Source organism: Oncorhynchus nerka, linkage group LG2 (genome assembly GCF_034236695.1).
Source record: "Oncorhynchus nerka isolate Pitt River linkage group LG2, Oner_Uvic_2.0, whole genome shotgun sequence".
NCBI classification, from domain to species: Eukaryota; Metazoa; Chordata; class Actinopteri; order Salmoniformes; family Salmonidae; genus Oncorhynchus; species Oncorhynchus nerka.
The window spans coordinates 22,788,582-22,797,007 of NC_088397.1; the positions used below are offsets into that span (position 1 = coordinate 22,788,582).

The 8,426-nt window shown below is 39.2% G+C and overlaps 1 long non-coding RNA gene across 2 annotated transcripts; it reads right to left on the minus strand.

Annotated features, from left to right (window-relative positions):
• Positions 1-321: 321 nt before the first annotated feature.
• LOC115132489 (uncharacterized) lies at positions 322-6,827 on the minus strand. Of its 2 annotated transcripts, XR_010465120.1 has the most exons (3): positions 6,762-6,827; positions 6,514-6,647; positions 322-2,942 (listed from the first exon to the last, which is right to left on the minus strand). It is a non-coding gene; the product is annotated as an uncharacterized LOC115132489 (long non-coding RNA). The 2 variants fall into 2 exon arrangements; XR_010465118.1 differs by having other exon boundaries at positions 6,514-6,821.
• Between the last annotated feature and the right edge of the window lie 1,599 nt (positions 6,828-8,426).

The window sequence follows — 8,426 nt, forward strand, 5'->3', positions numbered from 1 at the left end:
ATATCTAATAACTTGAGTCAGGTGTGTATGAGTCTGAATGCTGATAGACAGTTTTTTTTGTGTGGATTTCCAAAATTATTCCATAATCTTGGCATGTAAATGATTTCTATACTGTGATGATCGCATCCCTAATATTCATTGTCCAGTTATATTAGACAAGTCCATATATTAACTACACTTTTTGTTCTTTGAGATAGCCTTAACTATTATGGATGGCCTTATGGGATTCTTTAGGTGCAGGGGAGGATTAACAAATACCATTTATGCAGGGTAGAAACTAGGAGAGTGACGAGATAACCAAACAAAAAAACAGCACAGTCATTTGTGAAATAAACTTTACTGTTGATACAAGATCATTTCAAGGATATGACAAAAATAAACCTGGAATAAAGACTGATACAATATTGTATGTGTGTGTTTCTGTTGTAGTCCTTTCTTATTGAGTGTTTCTGACTGTGCCTTCCACACTAGTATAGAGATCAAGTCTCCTCTCCAGAGTGTTGCCTCTTCTGGTGGCGTTTTCTGTCGTTCATTTGGGAGAAGCTTTGTCCACATTCTGAGCAGTGGTACGGTTTCTCTCCGGTGTGCATTCTCATGTGTATTGTGAGTGAGTTCTTTTGGAAAAATCTTTTTCCACAGCAGGAGCACTGGAAAGGTCTCTCTTTATTATGCACCCTTCTCACATGACTCATCACATCACATGAACGAGAAAAAGTATTTCCACATTCCGAGCAAGGATAGGCTGCTCTTTCTCCAGAAAGTTTGAACTTGTGTGCTTGCTTGTGACACTTAAATGTTTTTTCATGTGCAAAACTCTTTCCGCAATCAATGCAGCAGTACGGTTTCTCCCCAGTGTGTGTTCGCTGGTGGTCTTCCAACTGACGCAAATTTGTAAAACCCTCCCCGCAGTCAGTGCAGAGGAATGGTATTTTTCCACTTCCAGTGTGTATTTTTTGGTGTCTTTCAAACTTTGCCTTGTTTAAGAAATACTTTCCACAGTCAGAACAGTGGAGTGCCAGTTCTACGGAATGTACTGGAAGGTGTGATCGTAGTTTTGCCATGTCAGGAAATCTTTTATCACACCTTGAACAGCGGTGACGTTTCTTTTCCTTGTGTGTTAGTTGATGTTGTTTAAGCCTCTCCTTTCCTGCAAAGCTTTTGTCACAATTAGAGCAGTGGAAAGGCTTTTCTCCTGTGTGTGTTTCCCGATGTCTTTTAAGATGATATCCGCGAGTAAAACTCTTGTTGCAGTCGGAACAGTGGTGACGCTTTTCCCTTGGTGAGATCTTCTCTGTGTGTTTTCGCTGGTGCTTTTTCAACGACCATAACAGTTTGAATCTCTTCCCACAGTTGGGGCAAAGGTGAGGCCTTTCTTGACTATGTACTTCCATGTGTATTTTTAGTTCTCCAGGTTCAAAAAAGCTTTTATCACAGTACAGACAATCACCCTCTTTCTTATGTGTCCTCTGGTGACTTTTCAGAAGATCCGAGCGGGTAAAACTTTTCCCACAGTCAGGGCAGCGAAAATGTTTCTCTCCCGTATGCGTTCGCTGGTGTAGTTTAAGTTTATCCACCTTAGAAAAACTTTTACCACAATAAGAGCACTCAAGAAGCCCCAAAGTATGTTTTTGTTGGTGCATTTCAAATGCATTTAACAACTGGAATCTCTTCCCACAGTCTGGACAAAGGTATGGCTTTTCTCCAGCATGTACATGCATGTGTGTGTTCAGATCCTCTGGTTTGGAGAAACGTTCTTCACAATGATTGCAGTGGAAGTATTTCCCTTTCATATGCTTTCGCTGGTGGTGTATTTTCAGATCATACGACTGAGAATAACTTTTGCCACAATCAGAGCAGCGATGAGGCTTCTCTCCCGTATGTGTTCGTTGGTGTCTTTTAAGATGATAAACTCGTGTAAAGTTCTTCCCACAGTCGGAGCAGGGATGACGCCTCTCACCTCCATTAGAACTCACAATAGGGTCATCGGAAGTATCATGATGAGGCTTCTCTCTGTTCTCCAGAGTTGTTTGGGGCAGTAGTCTTTCTGGGTGCTGATTTTTACCAAGTTCAGGCACACTGTCTACATTTGCTGCACTGCTGGTAGCTTTGAAGATATTCTCTAGCAGGTGTTTTTCAAGCTTCTCCAATAGGACAAAGCTTTCCACACATTTAGTGGAGTGAAAATGATGTTTGTCTTTCACATGTATTTTTTGGTGTGACTTGAGATTATCTAATCGAGCAAAACTTCTGTTGCAATCAGAGCAGTTGTGAGGCTTCTCTCCAGTATGTGTTCGCTGGTGTCTTATAAGATCCCTTACTTTTTGAAAGCTCCTACCACAGTAGGCGCAGTAGTGAGGCTTTTCTCCTCCAGGACTGAAGCCATCAGTGTCATTAAAATCTAGGGGATCTTCTGCATTCTCCTGCGCTGTTTGAGGTTGTTGTGGTCTTTCTGAGTTTTGATTCTTCTCTGATTGGCACTGGACATTGGCTGGGCTTTGCTGTTTGCTATGTGAAAGCACACTCTCTACATTTGCTGCATTGCTGGTAGCTTTGAAGGTATACTCCGGCAGGTCCTGTGGCTTTTTCACAAGTTCAGTTTGACGAATGCGTGTGACAGCTTTATCCAGTGTTAGTTCTGGGTCAAATTGTAATTGCTTGGACAATCTTCTGTCATGTAAGCCTGCGACTAGTCTGTCTCTTATCATCTCACTGAGCAGAGCTCCATAACCGCAATGTTCTGACAAACCATGAAGTGCAGTGATAAAATCATCAGCTGTCTCTCCTGCTTCTTGTTGTCTTTGGTTGAATTTAGTTCGTTCTAATATTACATTCCTCCTAACTACCAAATGTCCATCTTGCTGTTCATTATTAGAACTGTGGAAGTGGTCCCGCTTGATCAGGTTGTCATCTTGCATGTCTTCTGAGGTGTCCATCTCCTCTACCTGGAAATACATTTAAAATGGCATAATTACTAGTAGGTCTATCGTCTCTGTTCTCTAAAACAACATTCATTTTGTTATAATATAGCCTACTTTTCATTATGGTTAAAGTCCAAATTAGAATAGATAGCATATACAATAAATAGCTAAACAAATAACTTAGGGTCTTCACATCTTTACAGTAGTAGCTCGGTCTAATCATTTGAAATACCTAGCAGTATCAACATGATAATGATGATTTGTCATTAGGTCTAGAGATCCCCATGACATAGCATATTGATAGCATAGGCTAATGATCTAGGCTAGAGAAGGTTCATTGACAGTAGTATTAGTAGTGGACATTTCTATGTAAAAAAAAAACATGATCACTAGCATGTGAAGTTCATGGGAGCACATCAAATTTGGTGCCAATGAAAGCTGTTTTTTTTTTTCAAACAGTTTTTTATTCAACCATTTTTGCCATCCTAACATTTGGAATAAGCAGAGGCTTTGATTTCTGATCCCCAAAAAGTTGGGGAGGTAAATATGCACCGACACCAATTAAATTGGACAATTAATGCTATTTCTAGGAAATGTGACATTAGCTAGGTTTCCATGACAATGGCGACAGATTGTAATGTGAATATTCTAGAATCCGCATAAAGAAACTATGCGCATTTCCTCATCAATGGTATGTTTCCACCAAATGGACTTGTTGCAGATACAAATCAGTGCGTGATGACATACTGCACACAAAGAAAACATCTAGCCGAACAAGTCTTAAAAGGTATTAGAAATACAGCACCAGTCAAAAGTCTGGACACACCTACTCATTCAAGGGTTTTTATTGATTTTTACTATTTTCTACATTGTAGAATAATAGTGAAGACATCAAAACCTTGAAATAACACATATGGAATCATGTTGAAACAAAATAATGTTAAACAAATCAAAATATATTCTAGATTCTTCAAAGTAGCCACCATTTGCCTTGACAGCTTTGCACACTCTTAGTATTCTCTCAACCAGCTTCACCTGGAATGCTTTTTCAACAGTCTTGAAGGAGTTCCCACATATGCTGAGCGCTTGTTGGCTGCTTTTCCTTCACTCTGCGGTCCAACTCTTCCCAAACCATCTCAATTGGGTTGAGGTTGGGTCATCTGATGCAGCCCTCCATCACTCTCCTTCGTCAAATAGCCCTTACACAGCCTGGGGTCTTTTGTCCTGTTGAAAAACAAATGATAGTCCCACTAAGTGCAAACCAGATGGGATGGCGTTTCACTGCAGAATGCTGTTGTAGCCATGCTGGTTAAGAGTGCCTTGAATTCGAAATCACGGACAGTGTCGTTAGCAAAGTTAGCAAAGGACCATCACACCACCTCCTCAATGCTTCACGGTTGGAACCACACATGCGGAGATCATCCGTTCACCTACTCTGCGTCTCACGAAGACACGGCAGTTGGAAACAAAAATCTCAAATTTAGACTCAGACCAAAGGACAGATTTCCACCGGTCTAATGCCCATTGCTCATGTTTCTTGGCCCAAGCAAGTATCTTCTTATTGGTGTCCTTTAGTAGTGGTTTCTTTGCAGCAATTCGACCATGAAAGCCTGATTTCACGCAGTCTCCTCTGAACAGTTGAGATGTCTGTTACTTGAACTCTGAAGCATTTATTTGGGCTGCAATTTCTGAGGCTGGTAACTCTAATGAACTTATCCTCTGCAGCAGAGGTAACTCTGGGTCTTCCTTTCCTGTGGCGGTCCTCATGAGAGCCAGTTTCATCATAGCGCTTGATGGTTTTTGCAACTGCACTAAAATAAACTTTCAAAGTTCTTAACATTTTCCGGATTGACTGACCATGTCTTAAAGTAATGATGGACTGTCGTTAATCTTTGCTTATTTGAGGTGTTCTTGCCATAATATGGACATGGTCATTTAACAAACAGGGCTATCTTCTGTATACCAACCCTACCTTGTCACAACACAACTGATTGGCTCAAACGCATTAAGAAGGAAAGAAATTCCACAAATTAACTTTGAACAAGGCACACCTGTTAATTGAAATGCATTCCAGGTGACTACCGCATTAATCTGGTTGAGAGAATGCCAAGGTTGTGCTAAGCTGTCATCAAGGCAAAGGGTGGCTACTTTGAAGAATCTAAAATATACAATATATTTTGATTTAACACTTTTTTTGGTTACTACATGATTCCATATGAGTTATTTCATAGTTTGAGGTCTTTGCTATTATTCTACAGTGTAGAAAATGGTAAAAATAAAGAAAAACCCTTGAATGAGTAGATGTGTTCAAACCTTTGACTGGTACTGTACATCCAAACAATAACGTTGAAGTAAAGACCCCTGCCAACTAATATTAACATTTAGACTTGCAGAAACTATTTCACTTCTGTAAGTTTAAGAAATCTTGCTTAGTGTCTTGGCATTCTGTTACCAAACACCCACATCTTTAAAATATGAAGTGTTAAAGTGCATCATTATGTTGCCAAATCAGTAAAAGAATTACCAAACAAAATCAGTAACAGAATGACTGCAACTGAATTAGTTACAATGGGAATTCATAGTAGTCACAAACTGTCCTCACTTCCGCTGGCATACTCTTATGTTCAGCTCATAACTGTTTACTTTCTCTCTCTGTCACCTGGTGGTCAAGGCAAGAGTGAGAGAATCTGGGCAACCCCTCCCTCTCTCTCTTCTCTCTCCAGTTAATGTCACTGCTCCCGGCTCTTAATGACACCTACCCATGAGCCACCTTTCTTTCAAATGACTGTAACCAGCCCTCTCACCCACTGAGCCCCAACCAACACCGGACGTCCATGGACATTTGAAAAGTAGTTACATTTGGTCAGTCCAAATCTGAACCAATCATAGACTTCTGTTTCACAAGTTTGGACAGCACAGTACAGTAAAGAAAAGTAGAGTATAGGACAGTACAGTATGGTACTCTACAATAATTAATTACAGTAGTGTACACTAGATTAGAGTACATTTTAAAATGTAGTGTATTATACTCTTCTGTGCTATACTTTGATGTCCAGACTTATGAAACATAGATGTCTTTGATTGGTACAGATTTTTTTAAAGCACTTTATAAAATACAATTGATTGACCTGGTCCAGACCATCCAAACGTCCTTTTGTTTGCGAGCTCATTAGGAGAACAGCCAGTCTGGAAAATAATACCCAAACATGCAAAGGAGGATATTACATTTGTCTACCTTTGTGTCTATTCAGTAGCTATGATATCATTATGTTCCTGGGTGTTAATCCACTTCATTTACGGTAGTTGAAAAACACGCAGTCTTTCTGCAGACATCTTTGAATCTTACTTTGGAGAAGATATTTACGTTTTTGGAAAATGCTGTCACAAAAAAACGCAGGGAGATTTTACCATCATTCAGTTACTAACATTTACATCTGCACTGTTCGAGTAAATGTGTTTTTGTACAATTTTCTGGGTATTATTAAAAGTAGGCCTTGTGCATAGAGCTGTATGGTTTGTTTAACTTTGCAATCAATGGTTATTGTTTGTCATACTTTTAAAGTGAAAAATAGTAGTCTCCGCGTCATTCTGTTACCATGGAATTGCCCGGATCCTCTTCATCTCGGTTCTCCTGCATTGGTTGGGGTAGTCCTGCGTCTTTTTCAAGTTCCGCCATTTTCTCTGACGTGTTTTGAATGACAACAGAAGGGGTTCGTGTAAAACCAGAGGCTGCAAACCACCGAAGTCTACTATGTTAATCTATACAAAATAGTTTTTGATGGTAGTAATTTAAGCTTTTGGTTAGATTTATATTCAAAGAAAAATAAAAAAAGCTTATCTCACAAGATCCTTGCTGCTGCACGTCTATCCGCTGTCTGGTTAGCTATTCCTCTCTCCACGTGTGTGTCGTGAGCAACATTAGCGTGAGCAACAATAGTGTCGTCCGCGGTTCGTTTTCAAAATATCAGTCCCTCATTGAAACAGATGCAAACTGATCAACATTTTGAAAACATGCCACAATTGGACAACATAATGCTAAGGAAGGTTGAGATGTTATATAAATTCTCAAAACACATTTAATTGATTAATTTGAATGAGGTGAAATTGCTGTATTCAATGTATTTGAATTCAGAATGACTTTGGGGGCATACATATATGCACTGTACAGCCTAAGGTATGTAATGTGCACCTATGAAATGGGGTATCAGCCAACTCAGTGACACCCACAACAGAACACAACTATGTAGATTTGACACATATTAGCGTCCTAGCTCTTATTACAGGACTCTGACTGTGGGAAATCACCTTCCCAGTCAGTCTATTGTGTATTGGGCATTCATATCGCACTGTACAGCCTGAGCTACGAATTGTGTACCCATGAAATTGGGTATCAGCCGACTCAGTGATACCCACAAAACAAGGTTTAAATGTTATATAAATGAAACAAAATAAATTTATTAGGTCATTTTGACAAAAACAACTCAAAAATCTGTTGAAATCACACTGTGGATGTATTTGAATTCAGAATTGCATTGGGGGCACCATCCCACTTCAATATACACAATAGACTGACTGGAAAGGTGATTTCCCACAGTCAAAGTCCTGAAGTAAAAGCTAAGATGCTAATATTTTTAACGTTTTTTTTTTTCATTGTATTATCTTTTACCAGATCTAATGTGTTATATTATCGTGCATTTTTTTTCACATTTCCACAAACTTCTAAGCGTTTCCTTTCAAATGGTATCAAGAATATGCATATCCTTGCTTCAGGTCCTGAGCTACAGGCAATCATTTTAGGCGAAAATTGAAAAAAAGGGGAGGTCCTTAACAGTCTTCATTTTAATTAAACTTGACTAATAACACAGAGGGTTTTGTGTCGAAGCTTATTTCTTCCTATTTAAGAAATAAGAGGTAGGTTTACCTTTTTAACCGACTGCTGCTATATCCGTAGATTTGTAGGTCAATTCCTCCACCCACCATGCTTCCTTTAAATAACAGCCCACTGACACAGAGGTAGGCTAAATTAAAACAAAGACTCGAATTGAGTGGATATGAGAGGGTATGCCATAGGCCTACCTTTTATTAATGAAAACGTCAAAGCACAGGCCTACCCCTTATTAGTTTAAGATTGAAGAAAATACAATGGATCCGATTATATACAGCAAAGTTTTAGACTGATCGAATGAACCATTGCATTTCTGTTCAAAATGTGCCTAATTGGTTTGTTAATACATTTTCAAGTTCATAACTGTGCACTCTCCTCAAACAATATCATGGTATTATTTCACTGTAATAACTACTGTTAATTGGAGAGTGCAGTTAGATTAATAATAATTTAAGCTTTCTGCCAATATCAGATATGTCTATGTCTGTCACGTTCTGACCTTTATTTCCTTTATTTTGTCTTTATTTAGTATGGTCAGGGCGTGAGTTGGGGTGGGCAGTCTATGTGTGTTTTTCTATGTTGGGGTTTTGAGTTCAGCCTAGTATGGTTCTCAATCAGAGGCA